The 21,466-nt window shown below is 38.8% G+C and overlaps 1 protein-coding gene across 1 annotated transcript in view; it reads right to left on the reverse strand.

The window, feature by feature from the left end:
• The window catches only part of LOC145520116 (uncharacterized), a 525,123-nt gene continuing 503,657 nt past the window's right edge, over positions 1–21,466 (reverse strand). Inside the window, exons 10-11 of the mRNA XM_081525795.1 lie at positions 6,223–6,304; positions 1–1,998 (exon numbers count right to left, since the gene is read on the reverse strand). The gene's annotated coding sequence lies outside the window, so the exon portion shown is untranslated. The remainder of the gene's footprint in view (positions 1,999–6,222; positions 6,305–21,466) is intronic.

Consider the following 21,466-nt stretch of genomic DNA (forward strand, 5'->3'; position numbering starts at 1 on the left):
TTCATAAATAAAGTCTTTATTTTTTCTTTTTATTTATCTGTATCCTTTTTGCTTATAAATAAAGCTGTAATCAATATCCTTGTTCATATATCTTGAGGCACTCACCTACTTATTTACATAGGAAAAATTCCCAGATGAAACAGTTGATTCATTACATCATTCATGCCTACATACTTTGGTGCACAGCCTTAAAGAGTGTGCATATTTAAAAATTTGAAATACATCGCCAAATCTCTCTCAGGAAAATTGTACCCACTTATATTAGCAGCATATGAAACCTGATGCCTATATTTACGAGCCCTAGATACCTTTATTATTTTTAACATCTGCCAAAACAGCAAAAATGAAACTCCATTTTTATTTTAATTTTTATTTATTTGATCATTAATATTCATGATAATGACTCTGATTGTGTGGTATAGTCTGCATCTATTCAAATGTTTATTGGCCATCCCGCACTTATGGTATCTGAATATTTGGCACCTCAGTGCCTTCTTCAGTTGCTCTTTCTCTTCAGAAATTTTTTTAATACACTAATTTTTATTTTTAGATAAACTTTAAAGTAACTTAATAAAAAATTATCAAGATTGTGTTAAAGACAAAGGGTTGTTCAGTGAATAACTGCATAACTAGAGTGAGTATTCATACAAGAACCAACTGTAGCTCTTTATTTATCCTTCTTTTTCTGTGACTTTTGATGGTTTTATTGTTTTCTTCAGAAAAGTGCTAAACTTTTATTTTTTGTTTATTCTTATATTTTTTATGTATTAAGCTGCATTTTGTATCAGAATGTTCACCATTGTATTTCTTACCCGATCCCTTCTTGTTAGATAAGAACTTTTTGAGTTCTATATAGTCAATCTTTAACCTGCTACCTGACTGGCTTCTCTTTTTATATCTATGAGTTTTTACTTGGTTTCTCGACTTTTTAGGAGGTTGGAAATTTGAATTTTTTTCTGTATTTATATCTCTTTATTTTCTTAACTGTTTGCATGGCTGATTTTTCCAAAACAGTGTTAAGTAATAATGGGGATAACAGACATGCTTGACTTCTGTCTGATTTTAAAGGAATGGCACTGTGTGTGAAATGTGTGCTTGTATGTGTGTATATAAATGAGTATGTAAATGTATGTTTATTATATGAAAAAATAGCATCTTAATTCTGTTCCTCCTAGACTTTTAACAAGGAACAATCAATAAAAGTTGTTCTATTTTAATATCCATTACGGTACTTATGCCTTTTTAATATCCATTACAGTACTTACAAAAAGTAATTCTTACAGCTAGGTTTTGCATTTTACAGGGAGTTTCTTAATAAAAATGAGGGAATCATGTTAGTTATATTGTATCCATTGCCTTTAACAGGGAAGGACAAATGTTTGATTCTGTAAAGACGCATCTCCAAAATCTCAAGTTCAACCATATGCTATAAAAACAACTTCACTGTATTTTTTTAAAATGAATGATGACTACAAACTGCTTAAGAATAGCAAAATAACTGCCATGAAATTGAAAAAAGATCAGGTAATTATGTGGAAAATCTGGAATCTCATCACCCAAATATGAAACTAAAGATGTCCATAGGCAGATAAGAGATAGATATACAGTTGCTTCCTTTGTCACTGTTGTTTAGTCACTAAATCACTAAGTCTTTTGTGGCCCCATGGACTGTAACCCTCCAGGTTCCTCTGTCCAGGGGATTTCCCTGGCAAGAATACTGGAGTGGGTTGCCATTTCCTTCTCCAGAGGATCTTCCAGACCCAGGGATTGAACCTGCGTCTTCTGCACTGGCAGGCGGATTCTCTACTACTGAGCTACCAGGGCAGCCCCACAGTTTCTTCACACCTTACGAAAAAAGAAAACAGTGGCTTTTTAAAATAGAGTTGTTTTTTTTTTTTTCAATAAGATCCTCCAGGGGAGTGAAGGAGTTGATCTTCAACGTCTCTTTCAGATCTGCTAGGACAATGCGAGACCTCTAGAAGAGACTGCTGACAGCAACTGGAAACATAAAAAAGAATGTCAGAGACTTCAGAGGAGGTGGGGGTAGTTCTGCTGTGCACCCATTGACCTGAAAGGACCCGTTTACCCAGCGGAGAGGGAGAACAGAGCTGTATTTTCTCCAGGAAGCCTTTCCCTATTTCCTCTTCCACCTCAGTTCCTCATCAAATCAGGCTCTTCCCTCCTGCTAATCCCCGAACCATTTAGAGTGCCTCTCCTGGCACTTCCTCTTCTCATTACACCTTATTTTCCAACTAGAAAATAAGACTACTGAAGGCAAATTTATGTGTTTGTATTATGCCCACCCACACTCTATAGCAGGGGTCCCCAAACCCCAGGCCATGGACCAATACCTGTGGGTCTGTGCTCTGTTAGAACCCGAGCCACCCAACAGGGGATGAGCGGCACCCAAGCAAGCCAAGATTCGTCTGTATTTACAGACACTGCCCATCACTCACATTACAGCCCAAACACCACCCGTCAGAGCAGCAGCAGCATTAGATGCTCACAGGAGTCCCAACCTTACTTTAAATTGTGCCTGTGAAGGATCTAGGTGGCCCAGTCCTTATGAGAGTCTAATACCTGATGATCTGATTCTGCATTATGGCGAGCTGTATAATTATATCATTATATATCACAACGCAAATAGTAGAAATAAAATGCACAATAAATGGAATGCACTTGAATCATCCCAAGACCATCCCTCTTTTCCCCTGCTCTGTGGGAAAAAACATCTCCTATGAAACTGTTCCCTTGTGCCAAAATGGTTGGGGACCACTGTCCCATAGCACCCAAAACAACAGACATTGTTTAGTCAGTCAGTTAAGTTGCTCAGTCGTGTCTGACTCTTTGTGACCCCATGGACTGCAGCACACCAGGCTTCCCTGTCCGTCACCAACTCCCGGAGCTTGCTCAACTCATGTCCATCGAGTCAGTGATGCCATCCAACCATCTCATCCTCTGTTGTCCCCTTCTCCTCCTGCCTTCAATCTTTCCCAACATTGGGTCTTTTCCAATGAGTCAGTTCTTCACTATTAAATGAATAAATAAGTGATAAACATAAGCTCAACTGAGATTCTTTACAGTATTACTACTCATAATAATAATGATAGCAACAGCTAATTTTTATTAAGTGCCTAGTATGTGTCAAGATTTTAATACGCATTGTTCCTTTAATCCTTATAATGGTCCTGGCAGGTAGATAGTATCCCTACTCAAGAGATGAAGAAATGAGTTTCAGAGACGCCCCCTGATTTGCCAAGGCTCATATGAAAAAGACTGGAAGGTCTTTCTAGACTTCAAAGACCATGTTCTTTCCAGTGTGCCAAGTTGTCAGGTGATGACAGGAATTTCAACCCTACTTACATGAACATTCTGGTGTTCCTATTCTGCAAAGATTACTTTGAAGAATTTTAGAAGGAAAAAATATGTTCAAACGTGGGTGGGATTTCCAATGAGTTTTGAAATTGGAGAAAATGTATTGCCAAGCACTAAACAAACATTGAATCTGTTTTATGAGTTAATGGATTAAGTTGGATTTCAGTGGCATTCCTGTATCATACACAGCATACACAGGCTCATGCCTTTCTCCAAAAAATTCAGAGCAGTTGGGGTTGATCACGGATACTGTCAACTAGCTGGATTGTTTCAGCAGAATGCTGCATCGAGTTTGTATCTGAGACTGTTGCTTATCCAGAAGAGTTTGTGAAAGCACTGTGACAGCCCAAACGATCCTCTTGGAAACAGGATAAATGGTTCCCTAAAAGATCTTTCCCTGTTTAAAATATACGGTTTTTGAAGGCAGGAACTCTGTCTTTTACTTTCTGTATAAAGAATAAGCTGCTTTGTAACACATGTTCAACAATCATTCGTTAAAGGAAATGAGCAAAATTTAGCTCTGTGGCATTTCAAGTCCACCTACACTGATTATACCAGTAGGTACTACCCAAATCTGCTTTTCCTTAGACAATTCTAATAGCCTGGGAAGGAAACTTCAAAATGAAAGGTGTCAGCAAAAATAGAGGAAAAGAATAAGCAAATCAAAAAACTAGCTTCAAATATTGACAAAAATTAAAGCAGGGATAGAAAACTTAACAAGTTGCATTTAATATTGATCAGTCATTAGTGACTTTCTAGAGTTTCTTGCTCAGAAAGGTGTGAGACTGGATGCAGGCTCAGAGAGTAAAGAGTATGATGATTCACTCTTAATGTCTGATGGTCATAGTCTGTGATCCTAGTGCTGGCACTCCGGCCATGCATGTATCTAATACCCTAGGCTTAAAAGAAACAAGAGGTGTTCCCTGGTTTCCCAGTGGTTAGGACGCTGGGCTTTTACTGCCAGAACCCCAGGTCAATCCCTGGACGGGGAACTGAGATTCCACAAGCCACGAGGTCTGGCAAAAAAAAAAAGAGTAAAGAAATAGAAAAAAATATTTTTAAAAAATGAAAGGAAAAAACTAAAAAAGTTATGCCTTTAAGAAATAGCTTGATCTGTCAGAGTCATTTATTCAACTGTAATACTTCATAAGGAGGCACAGTGGTAAAGAACCCACCTGCTAATGCAGAAGATAATAAGAAATACGAGTTTGATCCCTGGGTCAGGAAGACCCCCTGGAGAAGGAAATGGCAACCCACTCCAGTATCTTGCCTGGAAAATTCCAGGGACAGAGGAGCCTAGTGGGCTACAGTCCGTGGGGTCACAAAGAATTGGACAAGACTGAGCACATACATGCATGCAAGACTTAGTAAAGAGGCCATTAGTTTTTATGACAAAGTAAAATTACCAAGGAGCTTAATTCGTAAAGGTAACTTTTCCTTTATTAAAAAGTAACATTTTCTAGGCCTGTATACAGACTAGAAAAAAATCATAAATTCAAAACTCAGTCTGACTCTTCTATTAATTAAGTAATATGATATACAAGAAGACAACTTTTTGCCTTGCCCCCTCCCACCTCCTGGAGAGGGAAACGGCAACCCAGTCCAGTATTTCTGCTGGAGAATTTCATGGACAGAGGAGCCTGGTGGGCTACAGTCCATGGGGTCGCACAGAGTCAGACACGACTGAGCGACTAACACACACACTCCCACCTCCTGTCCAAAATGCATACACACGTTCGCGTGTGCACATATGTAGGCAGCAGTGGGACAAGCTGACTAACCAGAGCTGAATACTAGCATGAGGAAGCCAGACTGTGGAGAATGCTAAAGTAACACAGGCACAATTGTGAGGATGCTCAATGCCAAACCACAAATAGTTTATGAAGGAGAACACTGCTCCTCTGGTCCTCTGATTTTCACTCACTCAGAAACACTGGGAGTTGCAAGTGTCCCCAGAGGTAAAAGAAAATCCCAAATGCTTTCTTACAGCAGTTAAACTTAGTGAAAGAGTTTCGATTTGAACCTGTTCGCATGTCTTTAAATTTTGCTCCAGATTTTATCTTATATTTTGAAACAATGGTAGATGCTGAATGATTTATGTGTTTTCATTTAAAAAGAGTATTGGCTAAAGTCGGTGTTATCCCTGTTTCTCAAGTCATGAATAGTAACAAGGAATCTTTCTTTTAAAATCTCTTTTTGTAAGTCAGTTTTTGCCTAGTAGCAAAGACTGAGTGATGCAAAAAACAGTAAAATAGAGTAAATTATGTCATACTTATATCTATAGGTTGACTAACTATCTGATCATTTAAAGAAAGCAAATCCATTGTTTTAGGAAACAGAGTACTAAGAAAGTTCACTAATGAAAATAACTAATCAGAATTGCAATTTGCAAACTACACCTTTGTGCTTCTTCATTTTTGACTTCCAAGGTTTCATTTGTTTGCTTGTTGCCCAAGAGGTCAAAATATAAATAAATAAATAAATAAATAAAAGGGACCCTCTCCTAACCTTCCACTTCATTTAGATTGTTGCTGATTTTTTTTTCTTTTCAATAAGTAGGATAAAGCAAAAAATAAACCAAATAAATAAATAAATCTCAGAAAACCAAAAACAACAAAAAAAAGTCCACCCTAATCTTAGCCAATAACTGATTCATTTGTTCACATTATCTAATTCTGGATGATTGTTTTACTCTATTTGAGCTTTCTAGCCAATTCACTGATTTTTGCTTGGTTGTAATGAATGTTAATGGAACACAGTGGCTGCAAACATTCTATAAGCAGTCCTACTTGCTGTTCTTCAAGTAATCACTATGATTACCAATTCTGTCTTTTAGCTTATGTGTACCTTGAACTAGCATGGTCTTCCTCTTGTGTCCAAGTTCTTCAAGGACCAGCTTACTTTTCTGCCATGACTTCCACGCTCAGTCCTGTTGAAAATGACTTCTTTCATTTAAATTTCTATAAAATTATCCTATGCTCCTCTTCCTTTTCTGTATCATACAAAATAGCTTTTAGCTGAATATCTTTACTTTCCTAAAAGACTGCAAGTTCCTCCAAAGCAGGATCTTTGTCTGGTACTTTAGGTGCTAAGAACTTAATAAAAGCTCAGAAAATTATTTATTTGATCTATGAAAAAATAAAAACTATTTAAACACATACTATTATTAGATGTGTATATTGTCATATTATGTACTGCTACTAGGACTCAGAGTCAATTTTCAGAATTTTTAAAGCAATTAACTATGGTTCCCCATCTTTTTAGCATACAGTATCCACCCAAGGCTTGCTTTTCCAACAAATATTTCCCTAAAGTGGAAAATGACTTGAGGCTTGATACTTCTTTGAAAAAAAATATTTAAAATTCAGTCAGTCAGTTCAGTTGCTCAGTCATGTCTGACTCTTTGTGACCCTGTGGACTGCAGCACTCCAGGCTTCCCTGTCCATCACCAACTCCTGAAGCCTACTCAAACTCATCTCCATCATGTCGGTGATGCCATAACCATCTCATACTCTGTCGTCCCCCTCTCCTCCCACCCTCAATCTTTCCCAGCATCAGGGTCTTTTCCGAAGAGTCCATTCTTTGCATCAGGTGGCCAAAGTATTGGAGTTTCAGCTTCAGCATCAGTGCTTCCAATGAACACTCAGGACTGATTTCCTTTAGGACTGACTGGTTGGATCTCCTTTCAGTCTAAGGGACTGTCAAGAGTCTTCTCCAACACTTCAGTTCAAAAGCATCAATTCTTCATTGCTCAGCCTTCTTTATAGTCCAACTCTCACATCCATACATGACTACTGGAAAAACCATAGCTTTGACTAGATGGACCTTTGTTGATAAGGTAACATCTCTGCTTTTTAATATGCTCTCTAGGTTGGTCATAGCTTTTCTTCCAAGGAGAAGGTGTCTTTTAATTTCATGGCTGCAGTCACCATGTGCAGTGATTTTGGAGCCCCCCAAAATAAAATCTGTCACTGTTTCCATTGTTTCCCTATCTATTTGCCATGAAGTGATGTGACCAGATGCCATGATCTTCGTTTTCTGAATGTTGAGTTTTAAGCCAACTTTAATTAGGTTTCTATTAAAATATTTCTTTGGATAAATGTTATAAAAGTAGTTTTAAAGTTTACAAATCACAATCAAGAGCAACAATGCTTATTACAGGCTATATTAGTTTCCTAGGGCTGCCGTAGCAAAGGATGACAAACTGAGTGACTTAAAACAATTGACACTCATTCTCTCACCATTCTGGAGGCTGAATGTCTAAAATCAGGGTGTTGGTAGGGCATTGGGCTGTAGGATTCCAACATGTGAATTTTGGGGACACATAAAGGTTCTGACAATGGCATGTCAGTTCTTCCCTTTGGTTGTAGGATGGGATTTATTTCTTTGGCTCCGTTGGGTAGTAGTTGCCACATGTGGGATCCTCACTGCATCATGCAGGATTTTTCATTGTGGCACATGGACTCCAGTTGTGGTACACAGGCCCCAGAGTTCACCAGCTTCAGTAGATGCAACTCTGAGTCTTAGCTGCCCTATCAGGGATTGAACCCACATCCCCTACATTGCAAGGCAGATTCTTAATCACTGGGTCACCAGTGAAGTCCTGCAATATTTAGTAGTAACAGTTTCCCTAATATGAAACTATTATTATATTCCTTTCAAAAATTCAACCCGGACATAAAGTAGGGTTCCTTTAATATTCTGCTAAGACAGAGGAACCAGTGATCAAATTGCCAACATCTGTTGGACCACAGAAAAAGCCAGGAAATCCAGAAAAAAATCTACTTCTGCTTCATTCACTATGCTAACACCTTTGTGTGGATCACAACAAACTGGAACATCCTGAAAGAGATGGGAGTACCAGAACACCTTACCTGCCTCCTGAGAAGCCTGTTAGAAGGAGAAACAACAGTTAGAACTGGACATGGAACAATGGACTGGTGCCGAATTCATAAAGGAGTACGTCAAGGCTGTATATTGTCACCCTGTTTATTTAAGTTATATGCAGCGTATATCATGTGAAATGCCAGGCTGAATGAAGCACAAGCCGGAATCAAGATTGCCGGGAAAAATACCATAACCTCAGATATGCAGATGACACCACCCTAATGGCAGAAAACAAAAAGGAAATAAAGAGCCTCTTGATGAGGGTGAAAGAGGAGTGAAAAAGCTGGCTTAAAACTCAGCATTCAAAAAACGAAGATCACGGCATCTGGTCCCATCACTTCACGGCAAATAGATGGGGAAAATGTGGAAACAGTGAGAGACTTTATTTTCTTGGGCTCCAAAATCACTGCAGATGGTGACTGCAGCCATGAAATTAAAAGACACTTGCTCCTTGGAAGAAAATCTATGATCAACCCAGACAACATATTAAAAAACAGAGACATCACTTTGCCAACAAAGGTCCAAATAGTCAAAGCTATGGTTTTTCCAGTAGTCATGTACAGAGTAAGAGCTGGATCCTAAAAAAGGCTGGACACTGAAGAATTGAACTTTTGAACTGCGGTGCTGGAGAAGACTCCTGGGAGTCCCTTGGATTGCAAGGAGATCAAACCAGTCAATCTTAAAGGAAATCAACCCTGAATGTTCATCGTAAGAACTGATGCTGAAGCTGAAGCTCCAATACTTTGGCCACCTGATGTGAAGAGCCAGCTCACTGGAAAAGACCCTGATGCTGGAAAAGATTGAGGGCAGGAGGAGAAGGGGGTGGCAGAGGATGAGATGGTTGGATGGCATCACTGACTCAATGGATGTGAGTTTGAGAAAACTCTATGAAATGGTGAAGGAAAGGGAATCCTGGCATGCTGCAGTTCATGGAGTCACAAAGAGTTGGACGTGACTGAGTGACTGAACAACAAATAGAAATTTATTTTACTAATGTCATATAAAGTGTTTTTTAAAAGGTCACTATATATGAGATGGGTCTAAATTTTTGTCAGAGTTTCAATATTGTAATTATTCTAGCTTATAAAGTTAAGTTTTATCTTTTTCTAGGTTTCAGAACAGGTTTCATAGAATTTATTAAGAGTTTGGAATCACTTATATAAAATGTCTACAAGAGAAGTTTTTTACGTCTAATAACTTCACAATTTTTAAAAATTTCTTTCCTGATTATTGATCTATTTATCCACTTCTTGTGTTCATTTTTTTTCTAAATATTGGGCTTTCTGTTGCTGTTACAATTCATGCTTTCCTTTTAATTTGATTTTCCTGCTATTATCTTTACTCATATTTTAATCTTAATTGATCTGCATTATTTGATTTAGTTGTGTTTCTTTTAAATATCAAAAGCTTTAGTTGAGGGGGGGTCTAATCTGAAAATCTGTGTTACTTAAGAGAGAATTTTATCCCTTTTATGTTTATTCTTATAAAATATCTTAACTCTCATTTGGCCATTTTTTTAAAGAGTCTGTGATGTTAATGCTTATTTGATTTGTTACTAATCTGTTAATAATGAACTATGTTTTCTTTGGTTATCCTCCCCCTGGTGATTAGGAAGGTAGAGAAAAGACTATGTATTCTTAATCTTGATGTCTGAGTTATCAGATGCAGTCAGCTGTGGTGTGGGAACTCGGTACTTTGTTTCACAAATAATAATATCAAAACCCAGCAAGGTTAACTGATTAGTCTAAAGTTCTAATGACTAATTAGCAATAGAACTGGTCTTAGACCTAGTGCTCCTAGCTTCAGAATAGTGCTTTCTATTGCCTCAAACTTATGAGAAATTATGCTCTATTTCATGTAAATAGCCTTTCTCTCTCAACAATTTCCACCCCATATGTTCACACTTCCTTCTCGTGGAAGAAGCATGTTTTCCACCATCTCACTGTTTTCTGCAATATTAGCAAGGCAGAGAAGACTATACACCCGCAGAGAAATGCAAAACTAATGTATTAGTTGATGTTGGACCTCGGTGAATTATCAATAAGCTTATCATATTTTCAAAGTTCCTTTCATTTAAACTTAACACTGAAATTGGTACAAAGGGATTTAGGGAGGGTTTTTGGCATTTAGGAGCTCACTCTTTATTCAAGGAAAGATGCATGAATAAGTAACTATGGCAGACTCTAATGGGCATTACAATTTGGAAAACATCTTTGATATAATAAATATGGCATTTAATGAAGTTTACATGTAAGTCTCTCTCATAATTTCTCTTTGAAGAAGATGAGTGTTTCAAAATAGTTTTAATAAAGATTAATTCATTCATCAGTCTCATCATAGGGTTGGTATTTTCACTGAGAAAGAACCTATAACCTCCACACAAAAGCATGAACACAGTGCATGTACGTGCTAAGACACTTCAGTTGTGTCTAACTCTTTGCGACTCCATGGATTTTAGCCCACCAAGCTCATCTGTCTATGGAATTCTCCAGGCATATACTACAATGTTAAAAGGCCAAATTTGCATTTTATCCATAGCAGCACGGTTCAGTTGCTGAAGGAGGGAGGAAGGAAAGAAGAAAAGAGGGAAAGGAGGCATGGAGGAAAAAAAGGAGGGAGGGAGCGAGGGAGGAGAGGAGGAAGAAAGAGGGAAGGAGGAAAAGGGAAGGAACAGACAGGAAAGGAGAGAGGGAGAAAAAGTTTTAAGAAAAAATACGCAAGATGACTCATGAAGGAAAGAGCAGAACTTACCTAATCCATTTCGGTTTGTGTTATCTCTGAATGACACTCTTGTGAGTTTCAATGCCCTTATTTGTAAAATGATGATTACGCTACACTCATAGGGTTGTGTAGATTTCAATTAGACAAGGCAGCAACTGGAGGCTCTGGCACATGGCAAACTCTCAGTAACTAGTAAACAGACTGTTACATTAATCCAGCATCTACACTGAGGAAGTTGCCTGTCACCTCATTTAGTATCTCTGCAGCATTAGCAGTTTAATTTATTTAGACAAATCTGGCAGCAATCACTCCCTACTGTTGCAGACACATATAAAAAAGTGATTCAAATTTTTACTTTTCAACAAATCTTTTAGGTGACATTGACACATTTCCTTTCATTGCACCTCTAGACACACACATTTTCTGAAATTAACTCATATTGCTTTATGCACAAGTTAAACTACAGTAAAATTGAAAACTGCAATAAATCGACCCACCAAATCTCATACTTCAAGGATGATTCCATAAATCACCTAGAAAGTTAGAGACTTGTCTTGAAGAAACTTCCATGTATCAGAAAGATCATTTTATAAGTGAATAATTATAATAGTTAATTGGTTAAAATAGATTATGAGTCACCTTTTAAAAATGTATTCATCACCTAATTATCACAGTAATCTGGAGATGACTCAGGCTAATGCTTGGTAGCAATGTCTTTGAAAATGTGCTACTTCTGAAACCTACTTTATGATGCCGCATAAATGCAAAACATTATCCAAAGTTAAATGACAGCTTCATTTTGTGGATGTTTTATTGTCCTTGCTGCAGGAAGCAAATTTAATAATTCTTTTTTCCCCTCAAACAGATTTTTCCCACATGTCTTCTATTACTGCCATGCTAAGAATTTTTGAGAGAGCTAAATACATATTCCAGGTCATTATAACATTTTCTTAAATACTAAACTTTTATTTTTTAAAGAATAATATATAGTTACAATATTTGCTCTAAGTTAGCTTTGTGCTAATAACTTTATTTATTTGGATGTCAGGTGTGTTAAGAATTGTACATACATTTTCTTATTTAATCCTCGCAACATCTCTGTGTATGGTAGGTACTGTTCTTACCATCATAGTACAAGAAACACCATGGGCTAGAAAACAGAAATAACTAAGTTCTCACAATAATGGAACCAGTACTCATGCCCAAGCAGTCAGATTAGAGAATACCAAGCTCTTAACCCCACTGCTATATTGTCTTTTGGTTAGTAATGACATATTAAAATAAAAATGCAAATTTCAGAACAGCATGTATAGAAGGGGCTCTTAGTGTGAAATATATTTCCTTAGTGTGTGCATATGTACAGATACATGATATATATATATATACATATATACACTATATATCATTTATGTATATTTATGAATGTATTATATTTTTATATAACTTAGATATCAAAAATAATTAAAGTTACTATACAGCACTTTTTATGGGAAGGACTTCCTATATGCTAGATATTTCACATGCATTATCTTACTTCTCAAAATAACCCATTAACACGGGCACTGTTATCTCTCCACTTTACAGATGAGAAGAAAGCACGGTAAAGGAATTTAACCAAATGATAGAGCTAAAAAGTGGCTAAGAATCAACCAGATAATAATACAGATACACACACACACACACACACATACACACACACACACACACACATCTACGCACACATATCGACTCGATGGCATCACCGGCTCGATGGACATGAGGCTGAGCAAGCACCGAGAGTTGGTGATAGACAGGGAAGCCTGGTATGGTGCAGTCCACAGGGTTCCAAAGAGTCAGACACAACTGAGCAACTGAGCTGAACTGACACACACATACATATACATGGATATATATATACATACATACATATATGTGTGTATGTATGCACACATATAAAACGATATATACACACAGCGAGTGAGTGAAGTCGCTTAGTCGTGTCCAACTCTTTGCGACCCCATGAACTGTAGCCTACCATGCTCCTCTGTCCATGGAATTCTCCAGGCAAGAGTACTGGGCTGGGTTGCCATTTCCTTCTCCAGAGGATCTTCCCGACCCAGGGATATACACACAACATAGTTTTAATTTAAAAAGGGAGCATCAACTAACGTAGTTTGAAATAAGTTCACAAAACGAACTTTAAAAAATTGAGTCTTAATACATGATCTTTATTAACTAAGACCACCTTTTCCTGCACTTACGAATGGGCACTATCCCTGACTGCCCCATGCCTTTCCCTTGACTTTTCTTCTGTGGTTTCATTGGTTACCAGGATTCCTTTCAGATTGGCACATTCAGTTTCCAGAAGTGGTGATGTCTTCAATTAGATCATTATACGTTTTATGGCCTGAGAGACATTTTACCTTTTCCTGGTGACTGTACCTCTATTCTAGGGGTTGGCAAACTAAACTTTGGTTATTTGTTTTGTACAGACCATGAAGAATAGTACTTACTTTTTAAAAATGGCTTAAAAGTCAAAAGGAGAATAGTGTTTCATGACATATGAAAATTATATGAAATTCAAATTTGAATGTTCATACATAAAGTATTATTGGAACACAGCCATACTCATTAAGTTCTACATTGTCTGTGGCTTTTCTTGCACTACAATATCACAGCTGAGTAGCTGCAACAGAGACCATATGGCTTGCAAAGTTTAAAATATTTACTATCTGGCTCTTTACAGAAAATATTTGTCAACCTCTGCTGTATTCTAATATGTTGTATATTTATTTTAAAGTTCAACTTTCTAGGAGCCTCTCTTCTTTCCCACTTCATTCAGGGCACCTCACTACTGCCTTGTATCCTGCTGTGATCTCTTAAGGACATGCCATCTTCCACCTTTTTCCCAAACATGACCACAATTGATTGTTTTCTCATTACATAGGCACACTGCTATAGTTGCTAATGGTCTAAGAAAACCTAGATATAGAAAAGTGGGCCATAGACTGAGAATCCAGATTATTAAAAAATCTCCTCCTCCCTAGACCTCGGTCTTCTCATCTGTAAAGTAAGTGCAGTGTACTAGATAGCTAGGGCTTCTCTGATGGCTCAGCAGCAAAGAATCTGCCTGGAATGTAGGAGATGTAGGTTTGACCCCTGAGTCAGGGAGATCCCCTGGATAAGGAAATGGCAACCCACTGCAATATTCTTGCCTGGGAAATCCAATGGACAGCAGAGTCTGGCGGGCTACAGTCCAAGGAGTTGCAAAGGAGTTGGACACGACTTAGAGACTAAACAACCACAACGAGATAGCTAAGGTCATTGTTATTATGACATCCTATATTTACAGTAATTCAAAAATCAACATTAAGTGAACATCAACAACATACAGGTAAGAAAAATTAACGTGAACAGAGTCCCTGCCTTCAGTGAGCTGAGAACTCAGCACTTGCCTGAACTGTCCAAATATTAGCTGCTCAGGGGTACCAGGAGAATAATGCCCACTCCCCCAATTCCCCACCAATATGCTTATGCCCTAATTTTCAGAACCTGTGACTATGTTACCTTACATGCAACATTTTATTGAAGCCACCTTGTTGACAACTATTTCGCATCCTGTCTCATCTGTTACCCATATGTTTTAGTTGCTCAGTTGTGTCAGACTCTTTGCGACCCCATGGACTATACCCCGCCAGGCTCCTCTGTCCATGGAATTCTCCAGGTAAGAATACTGGAGTGGGTAACCATTCCCTTCTCCAGGTGATCTTCCCTACGCAGGGATCTACCCCTGGTCTCCCATATTGCAGGCAGATTCTTTACCTCCTGTGCTACCAGGGAAGCCATCTTGTCTCATCTGTTACCCATCTGACACTGTGCATATTTGGATGTGCCACTTCTGTATTATCCTGCAGTTTATTGAGGAGTATATTGAATTTCAGGTGCAGGAGACTTGTCTATAATCAAGTATGTAACAGTGGACAAGGATTCAGAAAAAATGTCACATTCATTCATTTAATGAACATGTACCAATCATCTACCATGTGCAAGACTCTGCTGCTTCCCAGGGCGTGATTCTTCCCCCTGGGTTAATAGTTCCTCATTCCCAAGAATTGGTTCCACTTGTCCCCACACCAATGTAATGCTTTGAATAATTTCATCTACCAAGAAAAATAGAACCTGTAAAAATGTTTCTTCCTCTTATTAACTGATGATGTACAGAAAACTCAGAACTCCTGAGTTGATAAACTCTCCTCCTAACCATGGGAAAGCACACAATATTGGACATTCATTCTGAAGGTCAGCCCTTAGGGACTCAGAAACCTCAGACCAAGAGCCATTGTTCTGGGTTTGGATCACCGAATCTTGATGCCGTACCAGCCTTTCAGAGCCAAAAAGCTAGCAAGGTCTTCTGCTCATTTGGGTTATCAAAGATGAATATATCTTCTTTCCCTCTTTTTTTCTTTCTTTTTTTTTAAATCTAGAGAGAATTGTCATAATCTTGAGCCCTTGTCCAAATATTTTGATGAGAATTAAACAAGTGCTAGTAAGTTCTTTGGATTAAGAAGGAAATAAGGGAGAACTGTTTGTGATGAGGGACAAATTGTCCTTTGAAAACTGAGTTACTGTTTCCAGGCTGCAAAATGGGGAAGAAAAGGCTCAGAACAGCAGCTGTGGGAAGAGAGGGGAAATATAAACAGGCTGAGGGTGCTGAGAACCTAGACTAGGTTGAGTTGCTCTGAGGACATTTATGAAGAACAGAGATGGGTGAACAGGATTGCTCAGTCCCATGTCACTCATGCCAGACTACATGGAACTTAGAAGGCAAGATTTTCTTCCAGAAGGCAAAAGTAGAATTTACCTGCCTTTGGATAAAATGGTCCAATTACATAATATTGAATGAATGGATAAATGACTGAAAGAGATACTGCTGATTACTATCATTTTGTCAGTCTCTATGTTGTAATACTTTTGTATGTTATTTGTTTTAATCATTCTGTATGCGATTTGTTTAATCATTTAAGCAACTCTATGAAATTGGCATTCATATCCTCATTGGTAGATGGGGATACTGATGGTCAGAAGGGTGAAAGGAGCCATATCATATGCTGGACACTCTACACTAAGGAATTTTCAAATATAATTATATTTAATCCTCATTAAAAAATCCAGAGCTCAATATTATCCTCATTTTTCATATGCAGTGAATGGAGATTCAAAGAGATGATATGTCAACAGTAAATAGCCACAGACTCCTGATTTCTTGCTACTACCTGGTTGTGTATTCCTGGGACATCTAAGTAGAGATGTCAAGCTAAGAACGAGAAATACACCCAAAAGAGTTATAGATAGACACAAGGTACAGAGGCAAAATGAACAGGTGAATATTGAATTAAAGCAGAATGTGAAATGTTGAATTGCTTTAATGCGGCCAGTTACATGAGGACAGAAATGGTGGTCATAAAAAAAAAAAGTGATGAAGCTGCAGCAGATGAAAGCAGCCAAACTTTCTTTCTTTCAAAGCATGAACTTTCTTCTTTTCTGAGATTACTGACAGATCCCATAAGTCCTTCATCTTTGTAAGGGTCACTTCCTGCTGCTCAGTTGCAACTCCATCCCTGCAAATTACAGCCTCTCCAAGTCTTGGACACCTCTGTCCACATGGATTCACAGCAGGTGCTCATGAACGAATGACCTACACTCATCATCTCTCCATACTGACCTCTCATTCACTCCTCAATCTGACTGACTTTTTATTGCCATCAGGCATCTGACACTGGCTCATCAGGGCCACCGACAACCTTCATGTGCAGTAACGGCCAAGCATGCACACCCTTCAGAACTGCCTTTGCTTGACACTGCTGACCACCAATCCCACCTAGAAACCACCTAGAAAGTATGGGTTTTGATGATACATTCTCCCTCGTTTCTCCTCTCCCCTCGCATTATTCCTTCTTAGCTTTTCCCAAACTTTTCCTCCTCTGTCCATTCCTTAGGGATAGTGTATACCAGAGCCCAAAGGAGAAGACTCTCTTCCCGTTCTTCTCTGTTGACATCTCGTTTCCTAGCTGTTACCTAACCACATACCCATAATCATGAAATCTATATCTGTATAAAAGTCTCTACTTTATATCCAATTTCCTATCAGACATATCAAACAGGACATTGTTTAGGCGTCTCAGACTCAACATAACCAAAGTTAACTCTGCATTCTTCCCCTGATTCCAGACCTACTTTATCAACTGTATTAACTTCCTATTGGTACTGTAACAAATGACCGTAAACTCAGGGGCTTAGAACAACACACATTAGTTATCTTAAAGTTGTGAAGGTCAGAAGTCCTTAAATTAAGATGCCATCAGGGTTCTAGAGGCTCTGGGAGAAAATGTTTCCTTGCTCTTCAGCTTCTAGAGGATACTGGAATTCCTTGACTATGGTCCCTTCTTCCATCTTCAAGGGCCAGCACTGACTCGTCTTCAATTTCTCGCTGAGCTCTACTCCTGTCATTACAGTTTCTTCTCTAACTCTGACCCTCCTGACTCCTTCTTCTAAAGACCTTTGTGATTAAGTTGGGCCCACCTATATAAGCCAGGATAGTCTCCCCATCTCAAGGTTTTTAATTTACCACATCTTTCAAGTCCCTTTTGCGATGTAAGGTAAGCTACACAGGTTTTGGGGATTAGAGTGTGGACATCTCTGGGGAAGACATTATTCTGTCTTCCATACCACCTGTGCTTGCTCTCTCAGTAATTACAGTATTCTTTTATCTAGTTGTTCAGGCTAGTAATCTGTGTAAACTTTGACTTTTCCTTCACCTCCACACATCAAGGCCATTACTAAATTCTACAGACTCCACTTCCTAAATCTCCCTTATCCTCTCCACATTCACTTCTTCTAGCGTCATCTGAAACTTTGCTGATCAGGTAGACTCTACATAATTTGATTCCAGTAGTAAGCCTTGAAATAGAAATATATAAGTTTTTGAATACGTTTGGGAAATTTTTTCTTTATATTTAAAAAAAAGAAAAACGTTGTCATGGAGATCTAGATAACTTTTCCATTAGAGAGGCTACTGTGGCAGAGTAGCAAGCTCTATGGGTGATGTAGCATAGGCTGATATTGAGTTACAGCTTGCCTTTTCCTAACCCTGTGACATCTGGCAAGTTAAGTTTTCTAATTCTTGGTTGAAAGTGAAAGTGAAGTCACTCAGTCATGTCCTACTCTTTGCAACCCCACGGACTATAGCCCACCAGGCTCCTCCATCAAGAGTACTGGAGTGGGTTGCCATTTCCTTCTCCAGGGGATCTTCCTGGAGATCGAACCCGGGATTGAACCCAGGTCTCCCTCACTGGAGACAGACTCACCATCTCAGCCACCAGGGAAGCTCATCTGTAATACCTAACTTGTAAGTTATTCAGAGACTCAAACTGTAGTGATATAGGTATTTATACTGTTCATAAGTAAGTAGTTAATAACACAATTTGATTCAAAGGACAAGCCATTATATAAGCATAATAAGCCAGAACCTGGAAACATTTCAATACTCAAAAACAGCATTGGCTATCTCAGGCCAATAAGCATCAACTTGCCTGTCTCTCAATGGAGCTCAAATATTTATAACTATTCTGGGAGCAACTTTCTGCCTATTCTTGTCCAGGGAAGATTTCATTTTTATTTTTATACAAGTGTGTGGTGAGGGAAAATAGAAATAATAAATAAGAAAAATAACAGTAAGTTACAAATCCAATGTACATTATAAAAAGGAGGGTTTATTTGGAATGAAAAAGGAAATAATAATATAAATATATTCCTTTGTAAATATTATAAAATTATATGACCACGTGAAAGAAGCTTGGGTAAGTGAGTACAATTGAAGCTTAAGCTTTAGCAGCTTCAGAGCAAATCTTTTCCTGCTTTGTCTATTCCTGTGTAAAAAAAGAAAAATCCACAGTTCTGATATTCTTAAACATCATGGTTATCTCCACCCCCAATGCATATAAAATAACTTCCCTATTTGCAAAACTGAGGTGCTAAATATACTACTAACAAATGTTACAAATAAATGTCACATGGACTCTGTGGCTTGTTAAGCATTAAACATTCCTGTTACAAATATGTTTCAGTCTTGTATTAACAAAAATCTGACTGGTATGGGGATTCATCCTAAATTCCAAACAGAGCTGCAAGGAACAACAGAAAACATTTGCTCCTTAAAGGGCTAGATTAACATACAAAGAGACAGTTGAACTTGTGGAATTGCCACACATCCTGGGAAGCATGATTGAAATGAACAAGTAATTGTTTTTTAAAAAATAGAATCTGTAGAGAGAGGTGCTGTAGGTATTATGGTATTCTGCCCAGATTAACTCTTCAGAGCTGAAGCATCATTCTGTGGATGATGGGACTCTCAGCAACACCACTCACAGTTGTACTCTTCACTGGCATCATTTTGTGGATGATGGGACTCTCAGCAACACCACTCGCAGTTGTACCCTTCACTGGGGATTGCTCTCAGTTTCAGGGAACTGTCTGACACAGGTCCAGCCTCTCCCACTGGTCTGCCACCAGTGCAGGGCTCCAAACACCCAGCCCTTTGCCTCAGTATGGAGTCATTCTGAAGGAGCCGCCCTAGCTCCAGAGTTTTCATAGGACTGGCTGAGGCATCCCTGGCAACCAGGCTAAGGGGCAACTCCCCTTTCCCCACCCTGCCTGCTTCACTCTGTGATCAGAGGGGTAACTACCGAGAGCCCCCCAATCAACTCGCTGAAAGTCTATTTTTAGGAAAGCACTCTAAGACAATTGATTCTGGAGGTGGTCCAAAAAGGCAGACTCCAAAATGAGTCTGGAAAGGAATAATGGAGGGAGATTTTTTTAAACATGGGTATAGACAGGCTTGTGTTTAGAAATTCTCACCTGCTGTCTGTCCAACTCCCTGCCCAGCTATGCTAGCCTGAGCCAAGGCCACAATGGTCAAGTCCACGGCTTTCTCCCTCTGTAGGGCAGCCTTTATTTTAGGTCACACGCTGAGGACATCTTGGTGAACCTCAATTTTGTGGCAAAGATTTCTGTGGTCACATCCTACTGCGACGTGTTTCTCTCCTATGCTCTGTCTTCTTAGCACATTAAAACTAAAACTTTAAGATCTGCAGAGTTCATGAGGGCAACCTACACTTATTTATGCCTCTGGAATCCTACTTGCTTATGTTTTTCTCCTCTAAGTGCTTTTCTTGCTTTACCACAAGCTCAGTTATGCTTTTACAAAACAACTTGATCTAACTCTCTGCTGCTGTTGCTGCTAAGTCACTTCAGTCGTGTCCGACTCTGTGCAACCCCATAGACAGCAGCCCAACAGGCTCCTCTGTCCACAGAATTTTCTAGGCAAGAAGAATGAAGTGCATTGCCATTGCCTTCTCCAGATCTAACCCTCTAAGTTCCCTCTACTGAGACTGTTTCTCTGCATATCTACTCTGCCTTACTGTTGCAAACTGATGTTTAAAATTCCCCATTTTTGCCTCATTTCTCAAATTTCTAACTAATCTCCTTTGATCTTCAGAAGACCTGATTGAGGACTTCAGCCTGGCTACTTTCTAGCTCAACAAATGGGACATTGCTTCACTTGTCCTTCTCTCAGCTCCATGTCCATAAATGGAAAAGATGGCCTTACTTCACAGGGCACTGTAAGGACTAAATGATCTATGTCTGTACTAATGCAAACTAGGGGCACAAGCTTATTGACTCTGGGTCTGGGCTACGGTGATAGACCAGAAGGTACTCTTTGTGTCTTTCCAAGTCTTATTGACAGCTTCCTTTTTCTAGTTATTATAGACCTGCTGGGCTACATGATGGCCTGTGACCCATTCTCTAGAACAACCAGAAGAGGGGTTATCATAGTAGATGAAGCTAGGCCTCCAGAGATCAACTCTGGCAGAGTTTCTTCAAATTTTCCTGAAGGTGAAAGGAAGTGAGGGCATCACAGGGCTCTTTTTAAATGTTAAACTTTGGGGTTTCTTTTTCTAAAAGTTTTTATGTGTTTCAACTATCTTTTTTTTTTCAATTGTTATTAGATAACTTAAGTTGCACACATTCTTTGTATGTTCTCAGAACTGCTGAAGTTTCCTTCTCATTTTGTAGCTTGTTGGTGCTGAAATGACCACACTGTTCTTTGCAAAGTAGGCCAACCTATTCCCATATCAAGAGCCTTCATGGAGTGATTAATGTTCACACTGCATCATCTTGATTTAGTTCAAATATAGATAAATGGTAAATGCATGCAACTTTTCATTCCCTAAGATTCAACTTTAAAAGTCAACTCTTCTTTGCAATTTTCCCTGACCTTCCCCTCCCACTGCCAGACAGGGTTAGTCACTTTCTCCTCTGTGCTCCCTTAGGACTTTGTGCAAATGTTATCTTGAAAGCTCTTGGCCTGATGTCCTGTCACTGTTTGTTTATATGCTGCTGCTTCTGCTGCTAAGTCGCTTCGGTCATGTCTGACTCTGTGCGACCC

This window comes from Giraffa tippelskirchi, chromosome 1 (genome assembly GCF_054371585.1).
Source record: "Giraffa tippelskirchi isolate mGirTip1 chromosome 1, T2T-mGirTip1v1.2.pri, whole genome shotgun sequence".
Classification (NCBI taxonomy): domain Eukaryota; kingdom Metazoa; phylum Chordata; class Mammalia; order Artiodactyla; family Giraffidae; genus Giraffa; species Giraffa tippelskirchi.